This window comes from Sorex fumeus, unplaced genomic scaffold, assembly GCF_029834395.1.
Source record: "Sorex fumeus unplaced genomic scaffold, SorFum_2.1 ptg000032l, whole genome shotgun sequence".
Taxonomy (NCBI): domain Eukaryota; kingdom Metazoa; phylum Chordata; class Mammalia; order Eulipotyphla; family Soricidae; genus Sorex; species Sorex fumeus.
The window spans coordinates 4,256,594-4,261,649 of record NW_026606089.1 but is presented as its reverse complement, the minus strand read 5'-3'; the positions used below and the strand labels follow the sequence as shown (position 1 = coordinate 4,261,649).

General features: G+C 38.2%; 1 pseudogene; it reads left to right on the top strand.

The window, feature by feature from the left end:
• Positions 1-3,919: 3,919 nt before the first annotated feature.
• Positions 3,920-4,013, top strand: LOC130025898 (uncharacterized; annotated as a pseudogene).
• The last annotated feature ends 1,043 nt before the right edge of the window (positions 4,014-5,056 follow it).

The following is a 5,056-nucleotide window of genomic DNA, read 5'->3' as shown; positions in this document are numbered from 1 at the left end:
AAATATACCCATAAAAGTAACCTTTTTACCACTAAATGGGAAAGATACTTTCTAATACTTATCCTCACGAAAAGCTCAACAGAGTGTGACACTTGCCAGGAAATGTCCTCCCTTGCATTTTTCTCATGATACTTATTAGTACTTCACTCTTCTGTTTCTTCCCTTTTCTCATTCCAAAGCTTCGCATCTCCCTTGCAAGCTCCTGAAACATTATCCATTCAACATTGATGCACTTTGCCACTGCTCCTCTTGGCGTCTTGTCCACGAACTGATTCTAAAACATAACATAGCTGAAATTACAGTATTCATGCCAAAGACAGTCATTGATATATCTTTGGGTTTAGCTTTCTACAAGCTATTGGCACACAGGCGAGTAACATTTTTTTCCTACAGAGAACACAAAAATAGTTATGCTGGGTTTTAAAGGTCCATCAGTATTTTTAATGTTTTATTGAATATCTTTGATATAGACCATTACAAATCTATTCATAATTTGCTTCCAGTCATACAACGATCCAACTTCCATCCTTCCTCTAGTGTACATTTCCCAAAACCAATATTCCTGGTTCCCTAAAACCATCCCCCAACAAACTACCCCCACCCCCAGCCTGTCTCTATGGCAGGATCTTTGATTCTTTCTCTTTGTCTCCTTTTTATTTTGTGCATTAAGGGTCTCATACAGGTACTAAGAGGTCATCATCTTTGTTCAAGTAATTGAGCATTTTTATCAGGAAGGTAAGGTTGGAGTAGCTTTGAGGTATGGAAATGACTGCTGAGGCTTCCATAAGTACAGGGCAGTGAGTGTAGGATGCCCATCCTGCCCAGAGAAAGCCTGGAGATTTCAGTCACAAAACACACATATCCGAATTTTCAGCTGTTATATTTCAGTGAGAGCCATCCTGAGACGGTGGAAACCAGAGGAGGGCATGGTGGCGATTTTGTATTGTGGGAGAAAGTGGCTGCACTGGGTTCTGGTTTTGTGGGCACCAAACTAACCTGCCTCCCTCCGATTTACCCTAGTGTCTTCAGCCTTTTGCAGTTCCAAGGTTAACTGTGGCTGTTGATATCTTCCAGATTTGTCTATGGGTCTCTGAAACAAGACCAATCCATTAGCTTGTATAGCTGAGCCAGGGGTGGTTTGTTAACATGGCTCCCACAGATCTTTCGGGAGTTTAATTTCTCGGGAAATGTAGTCCTGAGTTGTTGGGAGCCAGCCAGAGGCACAGTGGCCATTTGAGGTTATCAGGAAGCATGAAGACACCATCAGACTGTTGATGCATTCACCTGAGGGTACAGGTTGACTTCATGCAGGCACTGCACAACCAGACTACAAACATTCATTGAATGAATGAACGAATAATCAACATTTTCAAAATGTGTCTCTTTCTTGCATTTTAGAAGGGTACCTTCTAACAGGAAAATAATCTTCACGGTATAATCAAGACCTATGATTTATTCTTAATATATTTAATAAAAGCTAAACATTTTGGAAATTTATACAAAGAAATTCTTTTAAATTATCTGTCTTCATAATTTACTTGTAAATTACTAAGATATTACTGTATCTTCCACTGTTCTTAGCATAGAAATTTACAGACAGAATGTGCTAAGTAAAAATTCATTTTGGCACTTCTGTTCAATGTAGTACTGGAAGTACTTGGAAGAGAAAAAAGATAAGAAAAAGATATTTAGGGTTTTTCATGTATGGAAGGTAGAAATAATGTCTCACTATTCACAGAAGATATCATACTATATTTAGAGAATACTAATATCTCTATGAAAAAACTCCTAGAGACAATAGACTTTTATAGTAAAATTGCAGGCTATAAACTCAATACCCAAAAGTCTATGGCTTATTTATATGCAAATAATGAGAGAGAAGAAAGTAACATGAAAAAGCAATCCCATTCACAATCGTGCCTCAGAAAATCAAGAACCTTGGAATCAGCTTAACTAAGGAGGTAAAGGACCTATACAATAAGAAATTAAAAAAGGACACGAGGAAACGGAAACATATCTCCTGCTTATGGAATGGGAGAATTAACATTGTCAAAATGGCAATTCTCCAAGAAGCATTGTAAAAATTCAACTTGATCCCTATAAAGATACCCATGACATTCTTCAAAGAAATTGATCAAGCACTCCTGAAATTCACATGGAACAACAAACGCACATGAATAGCTAAAGCAATTCTTGGGGAAAAGACGATGGAGGCATCACCTTCCCCAACCTCAAACTCTACTACAAACGATAATAATGAGAACAGCATGGGACTGAAACAAAGGCTCAGCTGCAGAGCAATGGAAAAGGATTGAATATACTGACACACACCCTCAAATATATAATCATCTAATCTTTGATAAGGGAGCAAGAAATGTGAAGTGGTTCAAGAGAGTCCTTCTAAACAAACGGTGCAGAAAAAAACTGGACAGCTATATGCAAAAAAAAAAAAATGGCTCAAACCTCTACCTAACACCATGCACAAAAGTCAGATAAAAATAGGTCAAAGTCCTCAACATCACACCAGAATCCCTCAGGTACAGTGATGACAAGGTCGGCAAATCCCTCCACGACATTGAAGATAAAGGTATCTTCAAATATAACATGCAACTTGCCAAGCAACTGGAAACAGAGATAAACAAAGGGAACTATCTTAAATTAAGCAGCTTCTGTACCTCAAAAGAAACAGTGACCAGAAACAAAGACTCCACCATGCGGGAAAGATACTCGCAGAAGCCTACCAGGTTCTCTGAGAGTGAGAACTGGACAATCAGAGTTGCTGTCTTCTAAATAAGATCCAGTCTCTGGATGTTGGCTATTGATGGCATTACATGGATCCAGGGGTAGATCGTGGTTTTAACACTTAATTACTAGAAGATGGAGGATCTGGAAGGAGGGGGCACAGTCTTGATCTGAGCAGCCATGGAGATCTCATCCCCCGGTCCCGCACATTTGGGTTACTCTTCCAGTACCTTCATGCATGAGGCTCCTTCAAGCTTGGGAAGAGTGGTCTTAAGCGTACCTATGGCTGGTTGCAGAGGTCTTCAGCTGCCTGGGCTATGCTCAGGGTGATGAGGGAATCTCACCCCGCCATCTCCAAGGGGCCCCAGTGAGGAAAGCCAGGTGCGAGGTCAGGAGACTGTTGTTTTAGACATATTTGGAATTAATTTTAGATCGAAAAGTACGCATCATTGAAAATACTTATGTGCTTAGTAATAAATTACTACAAACTTGTTCAATCACGTCAGAGACCCCACTCTGCTCAGAGAACTAGATTTTTAATTATAGATCCGTTTTGCCCATGTGTCATGACTGAGAATCACTATCAGTAGATATGAAACTCACTATACAGAAAGATGCACACAGGTTACTATGAGTCATCTATGTTGTTAATGTGAGTTGGCCATTAAACTTCACTGAGACCCTTTGTTCTGTCCTTTATAGGAGCCACATGAGTCTCACCTTCCGTTCAAGTTGAACTTGTAATAAGGTGGAATGAAATCATCAATATGCTTCTCACGTCATCCTTCAGGAGAAAAATCCTACATACATTCAAGGTGGTCAAAGTGCAGAAAACACCATCCACCTTTTCCTGGAGAAGTACACGGGACTGAGGCGAGAACAGCAAAAGGCTCTAGTTTAATGGTCTTAATTAAGGTTTCAGGGAACGACATTAAACAAACTCATATACCATCTTCCAAAAGAATTATTTTGTAAAACTGATGCCTAGGGTATGGTAAAATATAATATGGTAAAAACCGTATTTTTCTTTCTGGGACATTAAATTTCTAAATCTATTTATTCATGCTGCTTTGAAATACATTCCTTGATTAGGAATCATTGTCTGCCATAGGAGTGAGGAAGGACAACACTCAAAGTAATAAGAAGAGAAAAATATGGAAAAATTTACTCCTACTAAGTTTAACACATATACTAAAATTGAAATGATAAAATGATGAGCATAGTCCTTGCAAAGAGATGATATGCAAACTTGTAAAGCATTCCATATTTTTGTTGCAAGAAGAATGAACAGGTCTACTTTAAGCTAAGACAATCCCCACAAGTACAAAAATTCTACATAAAGAGAGCACAAATCCACACCAAAACAATCTCTCTCAATGTCAATGGACTAAATGTGCCAATTCAGAGGCACAGAATGGGAAGATGAATTAGAAAACTGAAATCAACATTCATTCTGCTGCCTGCAAGAAACACACCTGAACAATCAAAGCACCCATGGGCTAAAAGTAAAAGTCTGGGAAACAAGTTTTCAAGAAAATATCACCTCCACAAAGCTGGAGTGGCCATACTAGTATCAGACCACATGGACTTCAGGCTAAAGATTATCAGAGAGAGTGAAGGTCATTTCTTAATGATCATGTGATATGTACATCAGAAAGAACTCACCCTCCTGAATGTATATGATCCTAATGACAGGCCAGCAAAATACTTAAAAACAACTTCTAATTGACTTATAGAAAAACATTGATAGCAAGACAATACTAGAAGGAGATTTCAACACTTCTTTGTTACTTCTCCATAGATCAAATAGACTGAAGCTCAGCAAGGAAATATTTTCTTTAAGGGGAGTAATGAACAACCATTGGCTTAGAGAAGAAATCAAAGAGGAAATAAAAAGTTTCCAGAAACAAATGAGAATGAGGACACGAGCTACCATAACTTGTGGGACACAGCAAAAGCAGTGTTAAGAGGAAAGATTATAGATCTGCCAGAATTCATTAGGAAGAAAGAAAGGGCCTACATGAATAAATTAGAGCTCAAGATTTTGGAAAATGATCAACAAAAGTAGTCCAAAATAGGCTGGAGGAAGGAAATAATAAAACTTGTACCAGACATCAATGAGCTAGAATCCCAAAATACAATCCAAAAGACCAATAAAAGCAAAAGCTGGTTCTTTGAGAAAATAAATAAGACCAATAAACCATGAGAAGCCTCTCAAAAAAACAAAGAGAAAGAATTCTAATAAATCAAATCAGAAATGCAAAGGGGGTTATCCTAATAGAAACTACAGAAATACATAGGATCATCAGAGATT